This window comes from Phalacrocorax aristotelis, chromosome 10, assembly GCF_949628215.1.
Source record: "Phalacrocorax aristotelis chromosome 10, bGulAri2.1, whole genome shotgun sequence".
Taxonomy (NCBI): domain Eukaryota; kingdom Metazoa; phylum Chordata; class Aves; order Suliformes; family Phalacrocoracidae; genus Phalacrocorax; species Phalacrocorax aristotelis.
In genome coordinates this window covers 3,611,834-3,638,616 of record NC_134285.1, presented here as the reverse complement: position 1 = coordinate 3,638,616, position 26,783 = coordinate 3,611,834, and the positions used below count along the sequence as shown (strand labels likewise).

General features: G+C 56.0%; 1 protein-coding gene across 4 annotated transcripts in view; it reads left to right on the top strand.

Annotated features, from left to right (window-relative positions):
- Window positions 1-7,855: 7,855 nt before the first annotated feature.
- The window catches only part of RAI1 (retinoic acid induced 1), a 76,556-nt gene continuing 57,628 nt past the window's right edge, over window positions 7,856-26,783 (top strand). For 2 of the 4 annotated variants that reach the window (XM_075104751.1, XM_075104749.1), the window contains exons 1-2: window positions 7,856-8,047; window positions 20,632-20,743. The gene's annotated coding sequence lies outside the window, so the exon portion shown is untranslated. The remainder of the gene's footprint in view (window positions 8,048-20,631; window positions 20,744-26,783) is intronic. The other 2 variants (XM_075104752.1, XM_075104748.1) reach the window with 1 other exon arrangement.

Sequence of the window (26,783 nt, the reverse complement as noted above, 5' to 3'; positions counted from 1 at the left end):
CTCGGGAGAAGGATGCACAGCTATTCCTGTGGATCTTTTTGCCCACACATCTCACCCTGGTAATGCCTGCAAGGCTGGCCGGGCACGGGTTTGCTCTTGCAACCCTGCTCATGGTCTTGCTTGCAAACGCTGCTCACGGTCTGGCTTGCAAACCCCACTTGCCATCCTACATGCAAGCTCCTGTCACGGTGTTTGCAATCCCCACCGGCAGCCCAGCAGGCAGCCCCCCGTGCAGGGCAGCCCCAACCCTTGCTCTGGGCAGCCCCAACCCTTGCTCTGGGCAGCCCCAGCCTTTGCTCTGGGCAGCCCCAACCCTTGCTCTGGGCAGCCCCAGCCTTTGCTCTGGGCAGCCCCAGCCCTTGCTCTGGGCAGCCCCAGCCTTTGCTCTGGGCAGCCCCAACCCTTGCTCTGGGCAGCCCCAGCCTTTGCTCTGGGCAGCCCCAACCCTTGCTCTGGGCAGCGCTGGCTCTGGTAGCCCCTGCCCTCCGGAGCACTGCAGGCTGCACAGCCCTGGCCCCTTCCTCGCCTCGAGCTGCCACTGCTCTTCCCTCGCCTCTGCCACAGACAGTTCTGGGATCACTTACCAATTAGTGTGGCCTGCTCATTAAAGCTCATTATCTGCCAGTGTGAACTTGGATGGGATTGTGCGGGCTTGGCAGGGGATCAAAATCTTCCTTCTTTCCAATCGCATCCCGCTCAGCTCCCCCGCTCTGGGAGCAGCCCTGCGGCCACACCAGAAGGCTGGGACACACGATGCTGCCTTTTAGAAAGAAAAAAGCCCAATGCCCACCAAATTAACCTGACCCCTCCCCACGGCAGAGACAGGTCGCTGCGCTGCCCCAGTGCTGCGACTGAGCAGGAGGACACCCAGGCTCGACATCTACCATGGCTTCCCAAGAAGCTGGGGACACACAGGGGGTAAACAACTGGACTTTTTGTCAGAATCTAAATCTCAGAGTCAAGCTCACAGCCCAACAAGTCCAGACTAGTGATTCTGGAGGCCAGGAGGCAGCTGCAGGTACTGGAGCGCCTGCAAGGTCACACCTGCCAACTGGCCGTGGCTCAGCCCGGTGGTGGTCCCCTGCATGCCCAGGGAAATCCCCAGGCAGGTCCTGGTCCAGCAGCCCTAGCTGCCCCCCGACAATTCCTGAGCCCCCGGCTGTGCCTGTGGGGTTTTGGGCAGCCCCCAGCACTATGTGATAGCGAGCTCAGCTTGGCTCCAGGGCACAGAGCCGGCAGCGATGGGGAAATACCAGCTGCCATCCACAGAAATTAGGTTTCTTCTCCGTGTGCTATGTTGTCAGAAGAGACTGGTCTCAGAGGTGTCTTGGCTATTTGCTGCTTTTAATTGCAAGGATAGAGGGGGAAGCACAAATCTCTGACAAAAACGTTCTTCTCCCCCCACCTCAGTGGGTGTTTGAGTTAAATAGGTGCTACAAAACCCAACAGAATACATGGCTTGGATGGAAACATCTCCGCTCAGGGAAGGAGATTTCACTGCGAGGGGACCCCTGGCTGTGGGGTGAGCTGGAGGGCAAAGCCCTGCGCTACCGTCCTGCCCCGCTGTGCCCCTTGCCATGACACCTCTGTGGGGCTGGCTTTGCTGTCACCGCAGGTGTCCCAGTCTCTGCCTGACACTGGGACATCAGTGCCTGGGGGGTAACATGGACCCAGGTCCCCAGGCAGGGATGGGGCTGTCGCTTTGCTGCCACAAGGGCTGGTCATGGTCATCCTGGACCTAGGAGGCAAGAAGCCAAAGCCTTTCCATTTGGGAAAATCAACCCCAAACACAGCCTGCTTTCATAAGAACCAGTGGCATGGGAGAGAGAGCCCTGGCTTTCTCAGTGCCTCCTTCCCCTCTTTCCCAAAGCTACCCTTCCCTAGGGAGTCACTAGGTCTGGCTTTCATTAGTGAATGAGCCTGTTTTGGTGAATGGCTCTTGTCAATATTGATTAAATTCCACCTTTCCACGTGCAGAAAAATCCTCTTGCAGTCTCTTCAGCGCTACCATCCTAAAATGACCTGGTTTAACCCTCCCATCCTCCTCCTCCAAAAACAACCCTCCAAGGTGAAATCACCCACTCACTGCTCCTTTGTTCATCTCCTGCATGGAGCCACCCAGTAACAAGACAAAAATCCACCAGCCAGTGGAAAGCAGCTGGTCTAAGTTCAAGCCAAACAGCCTCAGCTTGTGCAAGCCAGGGCTTTAGCACAGGACAAGCTGGGAAGGCTGTGCCTGCATCATTAACAAAATCCCCAGCAAATGCTCCCCGTGGCATCCAACCAGCTCTCCAGGGCTGCAAATTGTGCCCGGGAGCGTATTCTTCCCCAGCTCCTCCTTGCCAGGGTGCCTTTCACCGCAGACATCAATGTGCCTGCGTCCCATGCTGGCCTGGATTAACTGCCTCTTTTATTGCTGCCAATTACTGGCAGCAAAGATGGTGCAGGGATGGAGCATGCAAGATGGGTTACCACCTTCGCGGCCCTAATGATGTGAGGCTTTGCAGGCTGTGAAGGCAGCTTCAGCTCCCTGCGGAGTGGGGGATCAGCCCACAGTCCCCCACCTTGCTTCCCTGCACACCCCGCCTTTGCACCCTGCCACTGGATGCTGCAAATGGCTTTGCAGGGAGAGCTGTGTCCCCAAGCTCTGGCACGGATTGGGGGGCCAGGGATGTAAAAGTGATGCCCGTCCATGGTGACCCAGAGACCTTCCCGTGTGGGTGGGAGCAGAGGCAGCGTGGAGCTGCAAGCAGCAGACCACACTCGGCTGCTGCTGAATGCTCTGAGGATTCACGCTGTGAAAAGAATGAGCACATAATAGGATTTTCCGTCTCTTCAAAGGGCGTGTGAGCCAGGCCCCAGCGCTGTGCGGTGCCCTGGGAAGAGCGCTGGGAAGATCCCCTACCTCCCGGCCAGCGCTGCAGCTGCAGGGATGCTCCCAGCTGCAGAGCAGCCACCTGAGTGCTAATGGGGACCAGGGACCCCAGTCTTGTGAGGGCACAAGGCAGGGGGGCACCTCCTGCACCATGGGGTTTAGTGCTGCTGGTACCAAGGGAAGGCAGGGGGATGCCAAACCCTGGCGATGCTGTGCCAGGAGCCAAGGGAAAGTTCAACTGCCTCGACACAGCACGTTTTCACCAGGAACAGCTGCTCTGCTGCAAAAGCAAATGGGAAAGCAGACAGCAGGCTTTCCACTTCATACTTATAACAGCCAGGGCACGCACACGTTGCCACACCAAAGGCACGGAACACTCGCACCTCCTCTTCTGCACACACACATGTTGGCACCAGCCCCGGGGCAGAGCAGCTGCCCCCAGCGAGCCCGGGGTCCCTTGGCCCCCGACCGCCGCATAGGGGCAGGCGAGGGACCACCTGGAGGCTCATTTGAAGAGCTCCTGTGTCCCTGCATCTCTGCTCCATTTCTCCTCGGATGGCTTATCAGCAGTGACTTTCCCGACAGCAATCGATAGAAAACATTTTATCGCCTTCCCAGGCAGCAGGATCCTTGGAGTGGGTCTGATTTCTGTTTCTATGGTGACATCTTCCGGGCTTATGAAAGATCTTGCCTTTCTTGGTTGTTGTTGGGTGGTGGAGACAGGGGGTGGAGGGGGGCTGGTGCTATATTTTTTGTTGTTGTACATTTTGCCTTTTATTTTTTTTTTAATACTGTTTGCAGCGTAACAAGGAAGTCACCAGCCAGACAAACGCAGTGCCCGCAGCTTGCTGATGCTCGCTGGGGGGGGCCCCAGGGCAGCTTTCATCCCCGAAACATGCCACAGCCTCTGAAACCTATTGAGGCTTGAACACACGTTGGCTTAGCCGGGGCTGTCTCCCTCCTTCCCTCACCCCCGTCCCTCTTCCATCCCTCCAGGCTTCTCCTGCAAGGCCTAGAAAAAGCAGGGCCACACAGCAGGGATGGCCTCAAGCATAAGTGACTGCTCGGGGCGCTTTGTAGTGCAGCTTATTTTGCTCCTCAGCTCTGCTCCCTCCTCCTTCTCCTTCCTTTTTTCCTCCCACCACCTGCTTTGGAGGAGGAGGAGGGCATTTGCCACACAGCCCCCCGCCATCAGCCCCTGCCCCACTGGCTGCGGTGGCCGTGGGACCTGACCAAAGGGGCAAGGAGGGATGCCAGGGGGTTCACTTCGTATCGCTGGGACACAATCACTTGCCATCCCCTGCATGCAAATGGCCCGGTGCTTTTGCTGAGTTATCTGCACCTGAGGATTTCACTGCCTGCCTAATTAATGTCTGCATGGTTCCTTCTCGTTAGGCCTCCCTTTACGCCGTGAACGGCATTGCTTCCTGCTGCCTGCCCCTGCAGAAACAGCCCCTGTGCTCCAGCTGGAAGCCACCCTCCTGGAGCCTCTTCTGGGAGGTGGGTGGGTGGATGGGTGGATGGGTGGAAGATCTCTCATGTCCAGAGGTGACACCCTGCATGCAGCAACCCGGAGAGGTCGAGTAACACGAGGGAGCCAACAGCACCGTGCGCTGCCCGGCATGACACCGGCTGCGCCGCCCAATCTGGGATGTGCCACGAGGGCTGGCGCAAGGGCAGGGACGGCGCTGGGAGGGCCAAGGTGCTGCCGATGGCTTCAGTCCAGGTTGCCAGAGGTGGGTTTGAAAGGCATCACCAGCTTGGCAATACTCTGCCCACACCTCTCCCGTAACGATCAAGCCACACTGCTCTCTTTAATGTTTCTCAGTGGCACAGCCTGCACAAAAATAAATAAACAATATAAATCAGAGGTTTCTTCTTTTTTCTTTTTTTTTTTAATAAAGGGAAATGCCAAAGCTCAGAAAGTTGGAACTATGTCCTGGTGTTAAGACCAGCAGGGGATTACTCTGTGCATCGGGCACAGACCCAAAGCACTTGAAAGCAAGGGCAGGAATGGCTAACGCAGGCCTGCCATCACCTTACCCAGCAAAGAGAAACGCACCACCGGTGACACAGATCAAAAACCCTGCATATTTCATCTCAACACAATGCCCTTATCTTTGACCCAAAATAAAAATTATTCCTTGCTCAGCAATCTCAAAATACAAAATTATCTATGCGTGCATTAATGTCACTTATCAATCAACTTAAAATGCAAATCCACCAAGCATTTATCCCTGTTTTTACCATAAAAGGATGGTTACACGCCAAGCACCTCGCTCAACATTATTCTAGGGAACGGCAGTTACGATCAGCAAATCTTCTCCTGGCCATTGACAAATACTTGGATCCTCAGCTTCTCCTAATGGAAACAATCTGGCCGGTTCCTGAGAAAGGGCAAATCACGGCGGCCAGGAAGGAGAGCAGCACGTTCTCTTCTCTCCCCCCTTTTGCAGCCTCCTTCCCAAAAAAACCTCCTCAGATCTGGAGGCCGGTGCAGGGATGGGCGCCGGGGGAAGGAGCGCGGAGCTGGCTGGGAGCTCGGGTGGGAGCAGCGAGATAAACCCCTCTTTGCTCTCCGTGCAAGGGCAGCGGGGAGGACCAGCGTTATCGGCTGCTTCGGGGAGAGCCTGCAGCCCTTCCCTGCTGACAGCAGCGCTGCTCAAAGGGAAGCCCGTTTGCTAGGACACGCGGAGGGTAATTAGGGATTTGCAAGGCTAGGCATATTCTGCAAGTCTTTTTCTTCCTTTTTAAAGAAATGGGGGAGCGTTGGTGGTAAAAGGCGCTGTACAAGCAAAAGGAAAACACCAGGGAGCGCTTAAAGAAATGGCAAAGCACAGATCAAAACCAGACCATATTAAATGTCTTTCCAGATGACTGTGAGGCTGCTGCAGGGCTCTGGCAGGAGCGCGAACGGACAGACAGCAGGGCCATGACAAATATCAGTAAGAGCTCTGGAAAGGCTAAAAGTCCTTGGGCACGTGCCACGCTCCAGCTGTGAGGAGCAGGAGAGCCCCCCTCGAGCGGGCTGTCCCACCGGGCCTGTCCCACTGCCGTCAGGAGCAGCTCAGCCGCCAGACACCGGGTTTGACGAATTCCTGGCCTGATCCGCTTCGGCAGCTCCTGGGTCCTGCTCACAGCCCGGGATCAGCCCCCGGCAGTGCTGGGAGGTCAGCTCACAACAGGTCCATCCGAATTTCCGCCCCGCGCCACTCAAGGAACAATGGCCCGTGTGTCCCTCGGAGGCTCCTCCTGCCACACGCGGCCGCAGCCGCCCTCCGAACACTCTCCCTCTTGTTCGCCTTGGCTGGGGAAGCGGCGGAGCAGCAGGTATTTCCTGCCGCCGGCCGCCATCCCCGCCTGGCCGCCCTCGCGAGGGACACGCTGCTCCAGCCCGCATCCCTGGGACCCCCAAGGGACCTGACACCCCTCGGGGACAAAGCAGGGACCCGCAGAAACTGCTGTCCCTCGGCAGGCAGGTGGCCCTGCTCCAAAGGGACACCAGCAGCTCGACGCACCCCCCCTGCTGTGCACATCCTGCTGGAAATTATTTCCCTTCTGTGGTTCCAAGTCCCAGCTCAAACGAGGCTAAAAAACGTGCAAAACGCTGTTTTCGCTTCGTTTCCTTTGTGCGTTTCACAGCGTGTTCTTCAAACAGGGCACTTCCTCATAGTTTCGTTTTGGCTCTCATGTTCGGGAATAAGAGAGAAGCTTTTATTTTAATAGGAAAACAGGATTATAAATTAGCAGCTGGGCTGCGAGAGCCCAGAATCTTCCCATTAAGAATACCTGCACATGCTGCCGTGGCCAAAGCCGGGTGTCAGCACTGGGGACACAGGCAAGGAGGGGTCCTGGGTGCCACCCCTCTTGGGGCAGAGCGGGTGCCGGTGGCATGTCTGAGATGCAAGCGGTTAACCAGCTGCGACCGCTGAGCAGAAAGGGCTTTTACCAGGTACCTGATGGAGAGGAAAAACCCAAGCAAGCATTAGGCAGCAGTGCTGGCTGCAGCCAATTTTCCTCGCTTAATATGTTTCCTGCACTCGTCCCCCTCCCTGACCTCAGCTCCTCCTTGGAGCACGTTCAGCCCCAGACGCACCGCTGAGCAACAGCCAAGGCCAGCGGGACCGCTGCCATTTTGTCCCTCCCCTCGGCTCGGAGGCCGGGGCTCCTGCTGCAGCTGCTGCAGCCCCCAGCTTTCCCCCGGGGCTCCCCAGGCCGCCTGGGGCAGGGAAAGTGGGCAGCGCCCATGGCGGGGGTGAGCACCCCGTGCCATGACAGTGCTCGGTGCATCTGCTGGGGCTGCTGTGGGATGCTCGGAGAGCTGGCGGCCAGACGTGTCACCTCCATCCTTTGCAAAGGATGCGTGTTCCAGATCCAGATGCAGATATGGATCCAGATCCGGGAGAGGATCTGACTCCAGCTCCAAACGCAAATCCAGATGTGGATCCAAATCCAGATCCAAATCCTGATCCAAATGCAGACCTAGATCCAAGCGTGGCCCCACACGTGGCCCGCCCCTGACCCAAACGTGGATCCAGATCCAGACACAGACCCAGATCCAGATCTAATCCCTGACCCAGGATCTGGCCCGTGGTCCCCAGTGCCCGGCACCCGGGACCTCACCGTCCCGCGCAGCGCCCGGCGCCCACCACCGGCACCGGGCGGGTGCTGCCCAGCGGGGTGCCCTTGCACCCAGTATCGCTGACCACCGTGCACCGCCCGGTTCCCGGTGCCCAGCATGTGCTGCCCGTACCGACGCCTGCTACCGGCGCCCAGCGGCTGCCGCGGTGTCCCCGGTAAACGGGTGCCCGGTAGGCGATGCGCGGCGCCCGCGGCACCGATCCCTGCCGGAGTTGCGACGCGCGCTGCCCGTTACCGGCGGCTCGCGCTGCCCGTTACCGGCGGCGCGCGGCGCGGCCGGCAGGTGTCGCCGCCGTCGCGGGCAGGGGCGGCGCGGGCGCGCGTGCACTTCCGACGGTGCTCGGTCATGCCCCCGACTTTCCTCCCCTCCCTCCCTCCCTCCCGGCGCCGCGCGGGGCTCCCGCCCGCTGACACCGCCGAGGCGGCTCGCACGGCGCGGCGGAGAGCGGCGGGGCCGCCCGGGGATGGCCGCCGGGGCCGCCGCCCCCGCCCAGCGCCGCCGCTGAGAGGCAGCGGGGCACGGTCCGCCAGGTAAGGGAGCTCCGGTTACGGGGGTGCGGGACCGGGGCGGGGGGGGGAGCCGCGGCTCTGCCCCGCCGCCGAGGCGGGCCCCGGGAGGCCGCCGGGGGAGGGGGTGTGTATGTGACAGCCGTGGTCTGGCGCGGGAGGGGTGGGGGGGGGAAGCGGGGCTGGCCGAGCGGGGCGGGGGCCGCAGCCCCCGTGTCCTGCCGGTGTGCGGGGGGGGTCGGGGTGGGGGGGCTCTGCCCGGCAGTCCCCGCCTTTACAGCCCCGCTCGCTTCGCCTCGTAACGGCGGCTGCAGCCGCGGCTCCCCCGGGCCCGCTGCGTTCCTGCTGCCGTGGAGCGGCGGTGGCACCGCGTCCCCGCCGCGCTGCCGGCATCTTCCCTTCCCTTCCCTTCCCTTCCCTTCCCTTCCCTTCCCTTCCCTTCCCTTCCCTTCCGCACTCCCATTTGCAACCACAGCCCGTTTCGGCCCCCCCACCAAGCGCGAGCCTGGCCCTAGGTCGGTGACGTCACGGGGGGGGGGCAGCCAGGGGCTCCCCGACCCCCACCCCCGGCCCCACGGGTGAGCTCAGCCCGGTGCTCCCGGGTGGCAGCGTGGGGATGCGGAAGGGGGGCTTGGTTCATCCGAAGCCCACCTGGAGGAAGGCGGGTTGGGACCCCCAGGGCCCCCCCCCCCCCCCTTCCCCTAGCCCTTCTGCCGCAGCTAAATTTTAAGCTGCGAAATTCCAGCTGAATTCCAGTGTGCGTGTCCCCCATTCCCACCACCCCCTGGAAATGAGCAGCTGGAACAGCAGCCTGAGCACGGCGGTGCGTGCACAGCTGGGGGTCCCAACGGAGATGCTGACCGGCCTCATCGCCTGGCCCGGGGGTCGGCATCCTGAGGGCTCTCTGGCCGGTGGCAAAGCGTCGTGGCTGACGTCACAGACCTGCCGGAGGTTTTCATTGACGTCAGAGTGGGGAGCTGCTGGGGTGTGCCTTCGTTCCCCGCCGCTTTTGACGGAGCGCGACGCTGTCCCTTAGACGTGAGCAAACTTAGCTTTGCAAAACCTCTTGTGGCTGCTGGTTCCTGCCTCCTCTCCCCTTGGCTGCAAGCCGTGCCCTGGCTGGCTGCCCTCAGGTGACCTCCCAAAGTCATGTTTGGGAGGAATAAAACCAACAGTGGGGGTTTTGCATGGGAGAGGACTTGTAGGGCCCTGTGCAAGGCGGAGGGATGGCATCTCTGTTGGTGTCAGCACCTTCAGAGGGCTCCCCAGCTCAGCCCCCAGCTTGTGGGCATCGCCAGAGCCCCCTTGAAGGTCCAGAAACGGTTTTCTGCTGGGTGCAAGGACTTTGCAGAGTGTTCCTACCCCACAGCTGCCAGGACGGCACAGCCGCCTTGCCCAGTGTGGCAGCTCGTGTCCCCCAGGTGGGCAAGCAGCATCGTGATGGCTCTGCGGATGTGGCTGCTGTCACCTGTGCATCGGTGGGAAAGGGTGGAGGGACCGGCGGGGGGAGGCAGAGGTTGGCTGTGCATGGTGCCCCGGCGCTGCGTGGTCAGGTGCACAGCCGGCGCTGAGACCGCATCTCCTGGTGTCTGTCACTGGCTGATGAAAATGGACCTCGAGCTGCTGGGGGATGGATCGGAGAAGGATGGGAAGGAACCAAGTGAGATGGAGAGAAGGACACGTTCCCCCTGAGTGCTCTCCCCATTCCCTCCCCGGCGACTGAGGTGTGCCTCGAGGCGTGGCGAGAGCGATGACGGTGGGGGGGGTTCAGTGTGGGTCTGTGCGCGGGGCTCAGAACCCGGGCTGGGGGTACCCGCACCCTAAGCAGCAGCTCTGCAGCCGTGGGCCGGGAGCTGTGTGAAGTTCAAGGCAGGAAGTGAGAAATTAAAAAAAAAAAAAAAGAAAGAAAAAAAAAATACCACGACTGGTAGAAACAGCTGGGGAGATTTAGGGAAGCAGTACGGCTGTGCTGTGGAGCCCAGAAGAAGCGTGCATCCTCATCTGATGAGGAGCTGCCCGTGCCAGGGACCGCAGACCCACCTCTCCTCTCCCAGCTCTGTCTCCTCTGCAAGCCCCAGGGAACAATTGCATACAGAGTGCTTCGTTTCAGAGCCGCCACAGTCATTTCAGAGACCTTTTAGGCAGGAAAAGTGCTCTGTAGCGTGTAATTTGAAGGTTCTGCTCTGAACCTTCACTGTCGCTCTGCTAAATGATCCTCTGCTCTTCCAAACCTTTGCTGCCTGGAAACCAGCGGCAGTGACCTGGTTCCTGGCCTCGCTCGGTCCCTGGTCTCCCTTCGGCCCCGTGCTAAGGTGAGGGGAGTCGTGGGTTGCAAGGAGCAGCCCAGGGTGTTTCTCTGTCTTGCATGGGGCCTCTCAGACATCAGAGTCCTGGGAGATTTCAGCCAGTCTTAATCATCTCTCGCCTCTGCCTGAGCTGCAGAGGTTGTCACAGCTCGCTGAGGATTTTCCAGCCCGGAGGGTCAGGTCTTGTGAGGGCTCTGCGAGAAAATCTAGGGACCCCGACTGATTTCCCCTGAAATGGGGGAGCTGCAGAATTATTTTCTGTAGCATCCCTTAGGCTTGGCAGCTCGCGGCAGGGAAGGACGGTTTGTTCTGCCATCAGAGGAAACGGCATAACTTTGGTTTAACTGATGGAGCCGCGCCGCAGCCTCGCCGGGGGCACAGCGAGCTGAGCTGGGAGCCGACGGGCCATCAGTTAGCCAGGGAGCGTGGTACCGCCGGGGGTTTCCTCACCTCGTCTTTCCTCTCCTGCCCATCCCAGCGTGAGTTGCCCTAAAACTTTTGTCGGTTGGAGGCACACCTGCAGGAACAGAGCGAGCTGTGGGTTTCCTCTTGCTGTGGGCGCTGCCTGCCCTACCCGATGCAAGCAGGGCTCTGAGTTCCTGGCAGTGAGGCACGCCGGCAGCTTTGCAATGGGGTGCAGGCAAAGGGAAAAGGGTGAGGAGAAGGAGAAACATTTGCACATGAAGGTTTTGGCTGTCACCCTCGGCCTGTTCCTGGCTGGTCCGGTCTCGTGCTGCGGCACAGGGCAGAGTGCCGGGCTGGTGCGGCGGCAGCACGCCGGCTGGCATCGCGCAAGCACGTGCACGTCCCCTCTTGCCTCGCATGGCTTCCCTCTGCTTTGGATTTGCTCCTGGTTTCCACTGAGGCAGGGAGAGTCCTGGTGACAGCGGATTTACACATGTCACCGAATCAGACACGCGGCCAGGGCAGGAGGAAATGGTCTTGAGTCCATCCTTGCGGGCTGGATCAGCTGTGCCAGGGGGATACCTGGGTCTAACCTGCTCTTAAAAACTGCTGGTGCTGGGGACCCCACCCTGTCCCCGGGCGATTACTGCCACTCAATAATGACAGACTTCCAGCAGTGCGACTTGGCTTCTGCTCACATCCTCTCCCCTGCAGCAGGGCACAAGGCAGAGGAAGGGCAGTCTCCCTTTCCCTTCTTCACCTCTCGGAGGAATGCTGTGCAGCTACAGTCCTTCCGAAGACTGGGCAGGATGCATCCCAGCTGGGGCGGAGGGAGCAGCATCATCCTGCTGCCATCTTGTCCCACCACCTGACCGAAAACACACTCAAAATCCACCTGCCTGCCGCTCGGCACCACGCAGATTTGGGATTTTCCCCAGGAGGGCTTGTACAGCTGCTCAGGGATGGCAGCAGCGAGGCTTTCACCCCAGGCCTGGTGCAGAAAAGGCGGAGGGAGGCAGGTGCAGGCGCTGGGGAGCTGGCTCCGAGCAGCGGTCACCACCTGCGCTTGCCAGTGCCCAGCCAGCAAAAACTACACGTCCCAGCAAGCCAAGGGCCACCGCCAGCCATGGAAGATGGAGAGCAGCTTCCTAGGGCTGGCTGTCACCCCCAGTCCCCAGTGAGAGGGTGGGCATCGTGGCGGGGAGGCCGCTTTGCTGCCGGAAGGCAGCTGCTTGGGTTTTGCTTTGGTTGCACGGCCTAGTTTTGAGAGCTGGAATATGCTCAGAGATGGGCTTTCTGAGTTGCTTTTTTTGGTTTTGTTTTGTTTTAAATGACAGCATTTCCCCTTTAAATTTACATCTCTAGCTGGGGAACACAGAGCCTGGTGAGAGAGGGAGTGTGAGACTTTTATAAAAAGAACGAGTCGGGTTTTATTATCCCTTTGAGACGAACAGGGAAAATCTATACTGAAGGCATGAAATAGCAATAAAAATGGACTTTTTGCCAAAGCAAAATTAATTGAGTGAATCTCAGTCCTCAAGCCTGAGCTCTGAGAGGCTTATGAGTTGGATATGAACCACGCTGCCCCCTTCCAGGCTCTCAACCTCCCTCCGGTCCTCAGTGCCGAACAACGAAGCGCGATGCGATCAGCGCACAGGAGCAAAGGACTCGTGCTTGGGATACAGGCATCCCCACCGCTTGCAAGGCAGGGGTTGCAAGCAGTGCAATGCCCTGATGGTTCCCAGAGCAAGGACCTTCTCCAGGTCCCTTGGCTTGGGGACCTGCTCCGATGGTGTGAATACGATGCTGGCGATTGTTCGGTGGTCACCGCTCTGGTGTTTCCATCACCGTGAGTCACGGCATCCCGCCTGGATTGTGGATTTGGGGGAATCCAACAAGACAAACGAAGAAGGCTGGAAACATGCTCCTTGCAGCCCGCTCTGGAAGCCTGGAGAGGAACCTGCTGTCTTATCCTGGCCTGGGCTTGCTCTTATTAACCATTTTCCTCCCTTGTCTCTTTTTCCTGCTCCTACTCCATGCGGGGTCTGACTCTCCAAGGCGCTTTCTGGGCAAAACCTTCACAGAAAAGGAACCCCCCTCCTGGGTTTTGTTCATCTGGACGTACACGTGCAGTGGCACCAGCTCCGCTCTCCCCTTTTTCGGGGGGAGGCTGACAGGAGGAGCCACTGGACAGAGCAGCGAGGGGGAAGACGGATTCTTTTCAGCAGATGGTGCAAAGAGGATGAAGCTGCATAAACCTCCCGAGTCCACCAGAGAGATGGAGATTAAACAGTGAGAGGGCTGAGAGGCAGCTCCAGGCAGGAGAAGGAAGGAGAAAAAAGGAAAATGGGGGTGGAAATAGGATTGGAGAGTGGAACTGGGGAGAGGAGTGTTGGTTTGAACAGGAATCTCCTCCCACTTGATGTCTCCCCTCCAATTCAGAGGGCCTAGATTCAGAGCCATAAAAATACAGCCCTTTTCAATCCCTTATCTTGCAGGAGCAGAAACAATTGGCCTGCAAAGAAGGAGAAAACAATCTGTTTGACTGACAAACAAAAACACATTTCTGCACAAAAGGAGGAGGAGGAAGAGGCAGCTGTCTGGCTGCTGCTTCGGCTTTTTTCCTTTCCCCTCCCTCTCCTGTCCCCTCGCTGATGGTGTCGGAGCGGAGCTGCTACCCTTGCCAGCAAAACAGCCGCCGTTCTGACTGGCTGGGTTCAATGTCAGGCTCCTGCAGCAAATGTCATTGTCCGCCCCACTGTCACCAGCCGTGACGGAGATGCACAAGCCCTGCCGTGATGCCCTCCTGGGGACGTTGGGAAGAAAGGTGGTACCCTGAGCATCAGTGGGGCAGAGACCGGCTGCTGGGAGAGGTACCCATTGGGTGCCAGAGGCAGAAACCAGTGCTCTGGAGAGACACACCATGGCCAGTGGCTCACGGTGGCCGAGTTGGGGATGGAGGGGATGTGGGAGACCCCTCGTCAGGGGGCCTTGGGGAAGTTCAGCCAGGTTGTGGGCGATATGCTGGTATTGCAGCACGTGGGCAGCATCGTTGGAGCACCCGAGTGCTGCAACTGGAGGTACTGCTGCAGCCTCAGCCATCTCCAGAGTCAGGTCTGTGCCTCGGTTTCCCCGTCTGCAAAGTCAGCAAGATAACGTGCGAGTGCTGTAAGAGAGCTGGGGCATAGAAGTGCCCTGTGCACCTTAAGTCATTACCCAGCAAGTTGTTATCCCAACAAATCATTATTCCCCAAAAAATCATTACGGCAACCACTGCACTAGCCAAATTGGTGCTGGGGGGAATCCGTCGGACAGGCAGGAGCAGAGCCCGTGGGATCTCGGCAATTCTCCATCTCTCCAGAACAAACTCCTCACTCAGAGGCTTTTTTAAAAGAAAGAGCAACTGATTTTCCCCATGCGATTCCCTGACCAGGAGCAGCAGCAGTTTCCTGCCTGGAACGGCCTTCCGAGGGGACTCTGCTCTACAGGGACACATGAAGCAAACACCCACGCTCTGAAAACAGCTGAATGCAATACCCAGCGCCTGCCCGAACCTGGAAAAGCCGGAGGCTGGAGCAGGGCAATCTCTGCAGGGGCTAGTTAGTGCTGCCACGGAGGGAATCTATGGTAAATAAAGGGGCAGAAGAAGAAAACTCTGAAGCCACCAGGACAGTCTTAATTGCTTTTGATCCAGGTTGCTGGTGACCTGCTAGAGTCCACTGGAAAGATGATCCTGCACTGGTAGATGATTTGCTTTTTCTTTTTTGTTATTTCTTTTAAGGAGCTGTTTCACTCCACAGCCAAGTACCAAAATAGCATGTAAGAAATCAGATTCCAGGTGAGTTAATAAGAAATAATAACTCTCAGTTCATGAGTGGTTCTCTCAGTGCCTCAGTCCAGGCGTGTAACAGCCAGGCTTTCCTGTGTACATGCAGCCAGGCTTGTTGAAATGCTGGTATGCATTGATAGAAACATCCTGAATTCAAGTGAATTCAAGAGATCCAGCCTCTGCTTTCTTAGAGTACCACAATAGAAGCTTTGCGGAATATTTGACCTGAAACATAAGAAGAATTTGATTTTTTTTTTAATTCCTGCACCTAAAATGCAGAATTTTCTGCATTTTCCTTTTGTCTTTCATTTCAAAGGAAGATGAGAGGAACCATCTCTCTACATGTCAAACTGCAGGCAGAAGATACGAAAGATGACTGGACTCCTTTTACAACTTTGGTGCTTGACTTTCCTCCCCAGAAGGGGAAGACGCATTGTCAGCCTGTCTTGTGATCAGGCTGTAACCTTTTGTTACCCTGATAAACGTCAGCTGACCAGGCTGGGATGTAAAAAAGCTCCATCTCTACCAGACCGTTGCTGCACTGCCTTGCACACGGTATTCGGGCAGGAAGAGGCCCAGCGTCTCCCCGCCTGAGCGGTGTTTGCAGACTTTGCCCGGCGTGGGGGCAGTTACATGCTCTGCAGGGAAGCGCAGGCAGCGACTGCGAGAGTAGGTTTTGCCCGTGCCAAAGTGGGTGGCAGCACCCTTCAGGGACTGCGGTTCCCAGCACATGATGCTCCAGCCTGGGCTGAAGCGGCCTTTGCAGGGATGGGTGGTTCTGCAGAGTCTGTGCGCTGGAGAGGAAAAAGCCAGTTATTGAAGTGGCATGGCTGGATCCTACCATCAGCGCTGCTCGAGGATGCTAGTTCCCTTCCATCTGAGCAGTGTCACGATCGTGCTGTGTCCTTTGCAGCCACCAGCCCAGCTTCCCCATGCTGGTGCCTTCTCCCAGCTCTTCCATGCCCTGCTGTGGCCCCTAAGGTCCTCCAGCAACCTCTCTCCCTCTTTACTTACTCCGGCGCCCCAAACTCTCTCTGCCTTCTCGCTTCAGCATATCCTCCCTCCCAGCTGAACTCTGCTGGCAGAAAAGCAAGGCTGGTGAGGGTTTGGCCTCTATGCTCAGTGCCGGTAGATGCAACACAAAGCTAATGCTGTGCTAAAGTAACTGTAACAAAGACTTGGAGTTTGGCTCCCAGGCAAGAAAGACCATTCAGGTTTTAGCAGACGTCTGCTTCTGTATGCTCTGAGCATCAAAGGTGGCCATGGGAGCAGCTCTCGTGGTGAAGCTGGAGTTTGGCTCAGCCCAGGGCTTGAGGAGAGGTGGCCATGGCAGGGTGGGATCTGCTGAAGCCCCAGGGCTCAGCTTCAGACCCCGCAGATGTCTGGATGCTCACAGTCTCTGGCCGGTGGGACAGTATTTGCCGTTGCAGGGTGGTGAAGGAGCATCCACCCGTGCTTTATCCAGACCAGCCTGGAGCCTCTCCTTTCCCCGCTGTTGCCCTGCTTGCCAGCCACGTGCAGGAGGGGAGCAGGCATCTCCCACCCCTTCTACCAGCCGCAGTCACAGTAGGGAAGCTTGTCCTCGATGTTACTCTGCACTAGCACCTCTTGGGATTTGGCCAGCGTCTGTCAGGGCTACGCGCCTCTTCCTCTACAGCTGCTCTCCACAGCATCCCTTCCTCCTGCCTGGGATTGCTTCATGCATCCCGTTTCCCGAGTATTTTGCCCTGATTTATACCAGGTCACGGGCATGTGGTCCCTTACTTGGCCGTGGTAGCACAGCCTCTTCGATTAGGTGTATTTCCAAGCATGACTTCCATCTGTCTATCAGTCGCTATAGCTAATTTCTGCAGCATTTACAGCCATACAGGGGCATCATTCGTATGTAATAATCGCTGATGGTGGCAGGACTGTGATAAATGATCTATTCCACGCATTTCACCTCTTTTCTATTCACATATTGTTCGTGATTTTTTGTAGTTGCATTAAGTATTCAAAGTGACTGTGATTTCCCCCATCGTATTCATTATTCAAAATTGTTCTCCAGATAATTTCTGCAAATAATTCGCGGTCTTTGCTCTTTTGTGAATACTCAGTCTCAAGAATGAGAGTCGTTTTAATTGGGATCTTACATCACATGATGGATTTTGGCTTCCCCATTGGGCAGGCTTAATTTTTAGACTTGAGGTTTGGGGAGGAAACTGTTGCAATTAAGAATTTGAAATTCACTTTTTTCCAATATCTTCAGTTGCCGCTTAAAATTAAGAGACTGCCTTGTCTTCCCCCCCCCCCCCCTTCCTGGCCAAAAATCCCTGCCGGTAACTTGTTGGCAAGAAACACTTGGAGAATATAAACAAAAAGGTGGCACCAAAACAGCTAAATTTAACATATCTAAAAACTGGAGTGATGATTCACAGTGGTTTGTTTTGTATTATTTGCCTCGCTCTGGTAAAAATAATGATCAAAATAATTTAGAAACATAAAAAGTCACATAGCGAGGGGACATTTATAGCACTTGGTTTCATAAAATCTTCCATCGACGGCTTTCTGCGTGCCTGGGAAACATCCTGTGGGCTGGCCCGTGTGGGGCGGTGAGTTGGTACCCTGGCCCCGCTTGGCGCTCCAGCCCCGGGCTGAGGCTGCTGCCGGCTCGGCGCAGGCGGAGGGAAGGAACGTGCAACCAGCCTGGCTCCCTGTACTGCCTTGATCTGCACCCGCAGCAGGCAAGACTCTGGTTGTCTCGTGCAGAGCTCGACTCCAGGCAGAGGGTGACCATAAGTGACTTGCCCAAGGTCGCGCTCCAGCTCCCTGGTTCAGCTGGAAATAGCTCCAAGGTCTCCTGGCACCCCCCAAGCAGCCCCCTCCTGCCGCGAGGTGAGACGGAAAGGTGCAGAGTTCAGATGTTTTCTCTAACCGACAGCCTGGCTCCTGCCACCTCTCATAAAACCTCCTTGGCTTCATTATCTGCCCCCTTGCCATCGGCCCCACCCGTCCATCCCCCCCCCCCCGTAACAGCATGGGCTCCTGTGGCATATTTATGCCTCCGAAGTGGAGCGTTGCGCCAGCGTTCCTGTTCGTGCAGCACCCGCACACCCCGGCTGCTCGCTTCCACCAGCTGCTGCTGCCGATTTCCCTTAAAAATAAAACCCCTCTAAAGGTACAGCAGGGACACCTTAAATGCAGAGCTGTGGCATGCAGTTAATCATATCCTCTTAACGGGTTTATTCGCTCATTAAATATTTAAGACTCATTTCTCTTTATCAATAGTGTGGAGGCGTGCAGGCCCCGGTGCAAAGATTTATGCACACAATAGGATCGGTGCATTTAGATTTGTTTGAAGGGATCTGAGAGCCATTTAAAACTCGACCGAGGGGGACGGTTTTTGCTGCTGCTGTTTTCCTCCGGTGAGGTTTCTGCCTCCTGACTGCGGCTGGGAGGCGGCAGGAGGGGAGATCGGGGGGCGCGGGCTGACGGCTGCCTCCGATACCCCTCCTGGTTGCTTTTGAAATAGCTGTGCCCCTTTTTGAAGGAGGCAGAAATCTCAGAGAGGTCCGTTCATGAGTGTCCTGGCGTGATGAGGATGGTCCATGGAAAACGCGGTGTGTGGAGGCAGGACCTGGTGCTGGGTTGTGGAAGCAGTGTTTTGATCCCTGCTTCCCGCCTCTGTGGGAAGAGCTTTGCCATTGCAGCTCAGATGTGAATTCCAGCTTGTCTGGTGCCATTCGGGAACTGTCACGCAGGTGCAACATCTGTTGTTCTCCTGTTATTACCTGGGCTCTGCTCTTCACGCAGGTGTAAGAGCAGTGGTGGCCTTTTTGGCTCAGAGGATGGGGGGGGGACCAAACCCACACCATCACCTTGATCCTGCCTCCCTATCCTTCCCATCATCTACCCCCCTGCCTACAGCAGCTCACCAGCCCAGCCCACTACCCAGAGCATCCAGTCTTCATCCAGCGCCCACCATTTCCCACCCAGCCCCTTGTGCGGTCCCCAGTCCCTACATGGGGCTCCATGGCCGCCAGCTGCTGCCAGAGGTGTTGCTCACCCTCGGTGCAGGGAGGCGGCGACTCCTGCTGGTGCGCACCCTGCTAACGTGTGTACGCCTGTTCCCCAGGCTCCGAGGGCTGCGGGTCGCAACCTTGTGCTGGAGTGATGGGGGGCCTGGGCTGAGATGGGGCTGGGAGCCTGACTCTGCGTCCGATGCAGTTGCACAATGTGACCTGTACCCGTCCTTCCACTGAGCGCGTTGCCGGAGCTTGCAGGGACAGCAGGTCCCGGCACGCAGGACTCTATCACTGTCTCAGCGGCCTCTGCTTAGATCAGGAGGGAACATCTCATGCCAAGACCTGTCCTCCCCAGGCTGCAGCTTGGAGGCGGCAATGGCAGCAGCTGACGCCCAGGTTTTTTTGGCCCCCCGTAGCATCCCAGCGGGTTCTTCCCACAGCCTCGTCAGCAGCCAGACGTGCCTGTCCCAAAAACTCCCCTCTGGGAGGTGCTGGGGTGGATAAGGAGGGTGAGTGGCTGCAGTGGCAATGGGCAGAGCTGGCAGCTCCCTCCTGGGGGTGTGAGAAATACCCCGGCTGGATTATTGACAGCCCAGAGCACGGGAAGAGCATGCATGCGTCAGATATTTCCCCTCTCCTGCTTTGCAACGTGCCCACTGAAAAAAAGGATCTGACAGCAATAAAACTGTCGGGTGGCTGCTGCTGCTTTTTTTTAAAGTTCTATGATAGCTTCTCCCCCCCTTTTTTTTAATAGCTAATGCATCTGTCACTACTTTCCTAATGAGCTTTCCGAAAGGGCCTTGGGGACCTTTACCTATCCATGTGGGTTTGGATAGGAGCTTACTCATGGGAGGCAGAGAGAATTCAGCTCCCTCTTTCACCCCCATCTCCTCCCCACCGCCCTCCCAAACTCCTCTCCGAGGGCAGGTTGTCCAGAGGGAGGGGAAGACAGCAATATCTCAGCACTCGGCGAGCTGGCGTGCACCCCCTGCAATCACAGCCAATAATGACAAAAAGACGGGGCTGCTGCCAGAGATAGAGAGCTGAGCTCCAAGCGTTACAGCAATGTCACAGCCTTGGGACTGCTGCTGGCTGCTACTGGAAAGAAATTTCCTCACAACAGGCAGAGTTATAGGAAGGAGCCATTGATTGCATTAAAAAACACCATCCCCACCTCTTTTTTTGGCATGGATTTTCAAGGCTTTTTTTTTTCTACACCCCCCCCCCCCCCCCCATTTGCCATTGAAGTTGCGTTCAATAAAACCCATTGCCCGAGAGCGTCTGTTCGCATGTTCTCAGCAGTACAATGGGCAGAGGACTGCAGTGTGCAGAGGCTCAGCCAGCCTCACGCAGACAATGAGGGGGTGGGAGCGGGGTGGGGTGGGGCTTTTATTTTATTTTATTTTATTTTTCCCCCACCTGCCGGCCCCCACTACTAATTGTAATCACAAAAGGCAAATGGGAAGGGACTGGAGAGCAGGGCTGTGGTTCACTGGGGTCATGGTCTCCATCAGTCATTCTCCCAGCCTGTTGCTGGGTAAAAGCCCAGCCCCACGCTTTATCAAAATGACTGCACGGTAAAAGCCTCTTTGCCGCCCCCCCCCAATAAAAGGCTGTTTCGAGTGACTCAAAAAGCATGAACTTCCCATTGCTGTTCCATGGGAGAATTTCCATTGACTTCTCTAGGCGCAGAAGGGAAGACAGAGGGTTTGGTGACTCAGGCACAAACCTGGGATCTCTTCCTCTCTCTGACACTGTCGACAAATCATTTAGGGCCCGATTCAGCAAGGGGCCAAACGCTGCCATCCCTGTGCCATTCGATAGAGCACACAAGGATGCACCACTTAGCAGGACTGAATCTCTAACTGCGCCTTGCCCGAGTTCCCCTCAGCTGCAAAATGTGACGGTGCTAACCCTACGTTACATGATGGTGGTGAAGCTAATAACTATTAATGCCAGGGAGATGCTTCCAGATCTCTAGATAAAAGGTGTTCAAGGAGGGAAAATTATTGTCAACGTGGGCCAAATAGCTACAGGGGATTCGAAATCTGTTTGTATTTGTAGGATGTAACCACCAAGGAGGGAGAGACTGGGACAATGGAGCATGCACAGCACTAATGGAATGAGCGTAGGAAAGAGGATATCTCTGGAGACCCTTAGAAACCATTTCCCAGTGGTAAGATCTGCTTGGGTTGTTTGTTCTTCTTCCCAGATGAGAGCTGCAGTCGTGGACGCTTTTATCACTTATGAACTGGACTAGACGAAGGGCCAGAGAACGTACTGTAGGGACGAGCCTGCATGGCTCTCCAGTGGGTGGGTCTATGGATTTAACAGGTCTCAGCTTCCATTTCTGTCTTTCAGGGCTGCGCTTTAGAACAGAGTAATCTGGACTGGACGTTTCAGTCCTGTTTTTCAGGCTTATGGGATGCAGGTTTGGCCTCTGGTAGAGATGCGAGGCCATGACTTGGGCATCTTGAGGCTGCAGCTGCACCAGAAAGGTTGTGCAGGGCAGGCACATCCCGGCCCATCCCGGGATGGAGCCTTGGGATGCAGTGTGGGTTGAGGTGTAGATTTGGAACAGCCCCGTGGTAGTGCATGAGCGTGGTGGTTCCTTGAAGCCATTTCACTCGGAGGTTAACTTTTTCCAGCAGATTCATGTTCCTGATGCAAGCCCATTTCTTGCCGTGGTGACAGTAAAGCTCGCTGAGGCTCTGCATGCTAACGCGCAGTGATCCAGGCTAGAGTCTCCTAACGGGCTCTGAGGCTGGTGGTGCCAGGAGCTGTACAAACACAGGTCGTTCCCTGGAGATTAAAACCAAGTTAGACAAGCTGTTTGTTGTCTGTGGTCTGGCAATACCGAGGGACCTGTGCATTGCCGTGCAAAGCATCGGGCAAGCATGTAAGAGACAGGCGGCGTCCGTCCCGGCTCCCCTGGAGCGTACATCCTTGCTTACCCACAGTTCCTCGCTCGCAGTGGCGTGCGCTGCTCCAAAGTAGCGACGTCGCCTTTCCTTTGCGCCCTGAGACAGCCCCATTTTGTTCTCCGGGGAGCTGCAGCCTTTCTCACTGAAGACCTGCAGCACACCATGCTCTTTTTTTATTTTTTTCTCTCCTGGACACTTTACTTAGGTTCTTTCTTCCCTCTCATTTTCTTTACCATCAAATGAAAGCCATTCAGACCAAAACGGTTCAGTCTGCTCTTTGTGTCTGGAAAACAGAACACCAAAGACAGCTGGACCTACCCGAGATGGCCACGGCCGTGGCAACAGTGGCTCTTTGTTAGCGCTGTTGTCTCTGCCCCTATCTCCAGTGTCTGGGGCCCTGTCTCTTTAAAGCTTTAGTGTGCTGTGTCAAAGCCAACAGAGAGTTCAGCTTATTAATGGATTCGCTAGGTTAATATCCCAACAGTTTGGTGGTTTGTTTTTTTTTTTTTTTTCCACCAGCATAATTTAGAAAAGGGGGGAGGGGGAGAGAAAGATAACCCAGTCCCATTTCTGGGGAGGAGGGCACTGCATGGCTCATTGCTTTGGAGAAATGGAGCTGGAATGGTTGGTCGGGGCCACGAGGAGGTGGTGGCCCAGCCCTTCGCCTTCCTGTCTGTATGTACATCTCTCTCTATCTCCTTCTCCTGCGGGGTTCCCTGCATCAAAGCTTCTTCCAGTTCTTATGCTAATGAGGTGCATTAATGCTTAATGACTGTGAACAGGCTTGTTTAATTGCACCTATCTGAGCAGGAGGCACGTTGCTGTATAAGAGGGAACGACCATGTAAGCAGCTGCATGCCCTCCTGGACAGTCTTAATTACATGTAAAACTGATGTGATCTAAACCACCAGGCTGGTGATTAGTTTAGTGAGGCAGGTGGTACTTTGCAATTCAGTGCCTCAGAAACTCTAGAGCAAGTGAGATCAGATTCTTTCGTAGGCTATGGAGGATAAGGCAAGCCCTGATCATCCTTGAATTTGATGTTGGGTGGGGACAAGCACAGCATAGTAGATTAATTTAATTAATTTATTGCAGTTAGTTTGCAAAGACATTATCCGCGAGCGTCTGTGCAGAATACTGAGCAGTCCCATTAATGCAATGCTATTTTGCCTGTAAATCCTCTCCCCCCGCCCCTTACAGGAGGAATGAGCTGTGATGGTCTCAGCTTTCTGCAGTGTTATCTCGCGCTGTTTGAATACGACTGATTGTCTGAACTACAAAGGGGCCCGGCGCTAATGCAAAGCCATCCCTATTGGCACTAGACCTAGATTAATGACTCTGCATGCATTGCCTTGGCTCTAAACTGGATTTCCCTAAAGCAGCTCACGGCGCTGCTGTCTGCACTCCGGTATCGGTGCCTCTAGCCGGGCTGCGATTGTTCAGCTGGCGAGAGCAGCGGATCTGGGAGCACCTCCAAGTGCGAAGGCTGTTAAGTAGGGGTGCACAGGTATGAAGGTACCTGTCATCGCAAGCCATCTGCTGCTAATTACCCAGCCTTGCTTCTCGTGATTATTTGTTTTGCTTTTATTCACTGGAGGGGGGATTTTTTTAAAGAAAAAAAGAGCAACCTTGTTTAGAAATTGCTTTGGGCAGGGGAGTAAACTGAATCCAGCTGCATTTTGGGGTCGGTTGTGCTCCCAGGACAGGCGTCTCACAGCACACCTCTGCCCGGGGGCTCGCCCCCCTCCCCGTCCCCACACCGGACCCTTCCCCTCAGCCTCCTCTTCCTCAAGCGCTTCCTCCCCATCCCCGTCCCCATCCCGTGAACTCTCTGATCTTCCCCTCTCCCTGCCCACCCGGGCCCCAGCGGAGGCTCTTCCTGACGTTACTCCCACAACAACCACTTCCTTCCCGTCCCGGCAGCCCCCGGCTCCGCAACCGTCCCTGCCTGGCCCCGGCCAGCCCTGGCCCCTCGCTATCTCCCCGAGACCCCTCTTCTGCTCCTCTGCTTCCCTCCACTGCTATTTATTTTGTAAAAGGGCTTATCTCGGATGCGGAGGCTCTTCCTGCCATCAAAGCCCTCTCCTGGTGTCCGCAACGCCCATGGGGTTTTGGGGTTAGAAACCCACTGTGTGGGACATGTTTTAGCCAACCTGCAAGGACCAGCTCCCCAAAATTAAGCATCCCCCCAACCCCGCCACACTTCAGGCTTGTTGGTGGGGAAGGAGGGCCCTGCCATGGCAGCCATCTGCTTGTGGCGAGGAGGGAGCTGGGGAAGAAGTGGGCTGGGTGTGCGGCAGGGGGACGATATCTTCGGCATCTTCCTCAGTGTCTTCCTCCTGCCCAGCGTGTTTCCTGTCAGCCGCGCGGCCATGGTGGGGAGGGCAGTGGCTGAGGAGAGGGGGTAGCAGGGGGAGATGCAAGATGGCGGGTACCCTGAGGGGAGAACAGGGCCCTGCCTGGTTTGGGGCGGGAGCTCTCCCTCCATGGGGTGAGCCCTGCTCCGAGGGGCCACAGCTGCCTGGTTCCCTGTGGGGGAACATGGAGGCCCCGCCGCCATCTGCCTTCTCCTCGCCCACCCCATCACAGCTGTTTCCCTGCCTTGTCCCACCGAGGTGTGCTTTGCTATGCCAACCCTTGGCCTTGTGATAGCCCTAAGGCAGACTTTGGGTGGAAAAGATGACTTTTCCTCTCAGAAAAGCCACCCAGCCCCTGCCCCAGCGTAACGCTGCCATACGAGACCTCGCCGCCCTGGCGGGCACGGCTGCCCGCAGTGCTGACCCCTTGGGTGGGCTGAGCACCCCAGGACGCTCCATCGCTGTGAAAACAGGAGTGTTTTGCAGAGAGATGCTGCAAAACTGGAGCCATTGCGGCAGTGGGGTGCGTCCGCCCGTGGGGGCTCAGCCCTGCCTTGTCTATGGGCAAAACAGCCTCGCGCCGAACTGGAGCCCGAGCAAAACCTTTTTTTAGCACTCCCCTATTTGCCAAGCGTACTTCCTTTCTTTTGATTCTTACCACCTACATACAGTCTGACTGCAACGACGAAAAAAAAAAAAAAGAAAAAAAAAGAATTGCAACATTCAGTAGAAGGCTTTTCTGTCTAATGACGTTAAATTTATTAACCAAAACTCCAGCTGCACCAGGCTGGGATCTAATAATATTCAGGCTATGGAGACATCAAGTAGAAAGAAGCTTAAAGCCCTTTTTATTTCACAGTAAAACTGTCAGTAAATAACTGGATTGTCTTGAGACTGAGAAAATGGGGATTTATCTTCCTGAACATGAAAAGTGTGCTTATTTTTTTTTATCAGCTTCAAAAAGCCCCAGCAACCTTGATTTTCCTTCCATACCGTTCTCAGCATCTCTGCCAAGCCCCAAAACCACACAAATCAAGAGACAGGCTCTAAAGATATTTTTAATTAAATTAATTCCTTTTCCTTCCTTCCCCATTTCTCCCTTGTCCCCTCCTCCATCCTCTCTTTCTCTCTCCCTGTGTCCCCAGCTAATGACTTCTAAGCACTGTGACATTTCAGCACTGGCTGTCACTAACACCACACCTCCGTGCTGGTTATAAATTGGGCACAGAGACATAAAATTCCCCGCAGAAGGTCCCCGTTTGATGATATTCTCTGAGGTAAATCTCCAATAGCTCCCTGTTTTCTTTAATAACGCTAATAGGCATAGATTAATTAAACTGTTATATTACTTCCTTCTTTCTACCAGCACCAGTTAGAAATCTTATTACCTGCTCCTCTCCGTTTGCCTTTTCCCCAAGGTGGTTATATTCCAACCAGTTACCAAGGTTTCTCAGAGGCTGTAGCACAAGGTGAAACGGCAGACGTCGTCTCTGCGAGGCCAGATCCTGCCCTCGGCCCTTGGCTCCGAAACCGCACCGACCTCGGCAGAGTCCGGGTGGGTGTAAGCGGGGTCAGGATTAAGCCCGGTTTGTCTGAAGAGGTTCTGTCTTGAAAGCAACAGCGGGGCTATTGTTGAGTCTGGATGCCCCCTCTAAAAGGGACCACAGCTGTAGGAAAGGGAATTGTATACATCCATCAACTCCTCCAGGGCCCCAGGATGTATTAGTTAAGATTGCGGGATAGCATGTCTCGGCTCCACTGAAGGGGTCCTTTGAATGACATGTTGGATATACTGTTGCACATCTGGCCGCTGTATTATTGAATTGCTCTACGGTTGCATTTTCCAGACCGCGGGAATGTGTTGGTCCTTGGAGGGGGGATGAAGGGGACGACATGTGGGAAAATTAGAGGGACGCATCCCGCGGGGTGGGGTGGGTTTGGATGGAGCCGTGTGGTGGAGGCGGGGAGGGAAGGGGGGGAGCAAGGCAATGCTTTCACACAAAATGCCGTGTTGCCATTTGAAATCCACTCCAGAGCTTCCTGGTCTAATTAAATTTGTCACCATCGTTACTATAATGCCTGCCATTCCTCCGATGCTTTTTTGTTCTCAGGGATCCCAAAACATGACAGAGGCAAGGGCAGAATCTCCAGGTCCTCCGTGTTTCCTCTGTGGGAGCTGTTTCTGAGCAAAACTGGGAAAATGCAGTTGTAGGAGCTGCTTTGGGGCAGGAGCACAGCCGCTTCTAGTCTGGGGACACCTGAGCAAGGGACACTGAGGCTGGGGGACCTGGGCAGCTCTTGCGCTCCCACATAAGGTGTCCCCTGGGACCACTAATTTGCAGGAGCGTGGGCGGGCGCCCCGGGGAGGCCTGTTGCGGCAGAGAGTCCTTCGTGGGCTCTCACTTGGCTCGTCCCACTCTCAGCCCCTCTGGACCCACACGGGAGCCCATCATCCCCACAGCCACTGCTGCACCTCTGCTCTTGGCACCTCGTAGGGCCGGCCAGCCAGCCACCGCCAGCCTGCCATGAGGTGCTGCGTATGGCTGCTCCGTGCCGCGCTGGGGCAGGAGGAATTCACTAATTACTCGCAGCTCTTAATATGGCCCCTGAACGCTGCCAGAGTGGCGTGAAGGGCTCAGAGCAGGAGACACAACCTGCTCCATCGCGTCTTCTGTGTCAGCTTGCAATGAACTGAATGCAAAAAGGCTGTCTGAGCTGCAAACAGCGGAGCCCTTGGAAATTTAAAGGTGCAGAGCACAGAAAACAAAGGCGAGGCGATCGTGCTGCTGAATATTCATCCCGGCGTCTGATCCTGCCAGGAGCAAAGCCTGCACAGCTCCCGTGAAAGCTGATGGGAGGGAACCTTGGTCTGAACCTTATCTTGGGCTCCAGCCCAAATCTGAGGGGGGAGGGCAAATTAGTCCTTAATGCACAT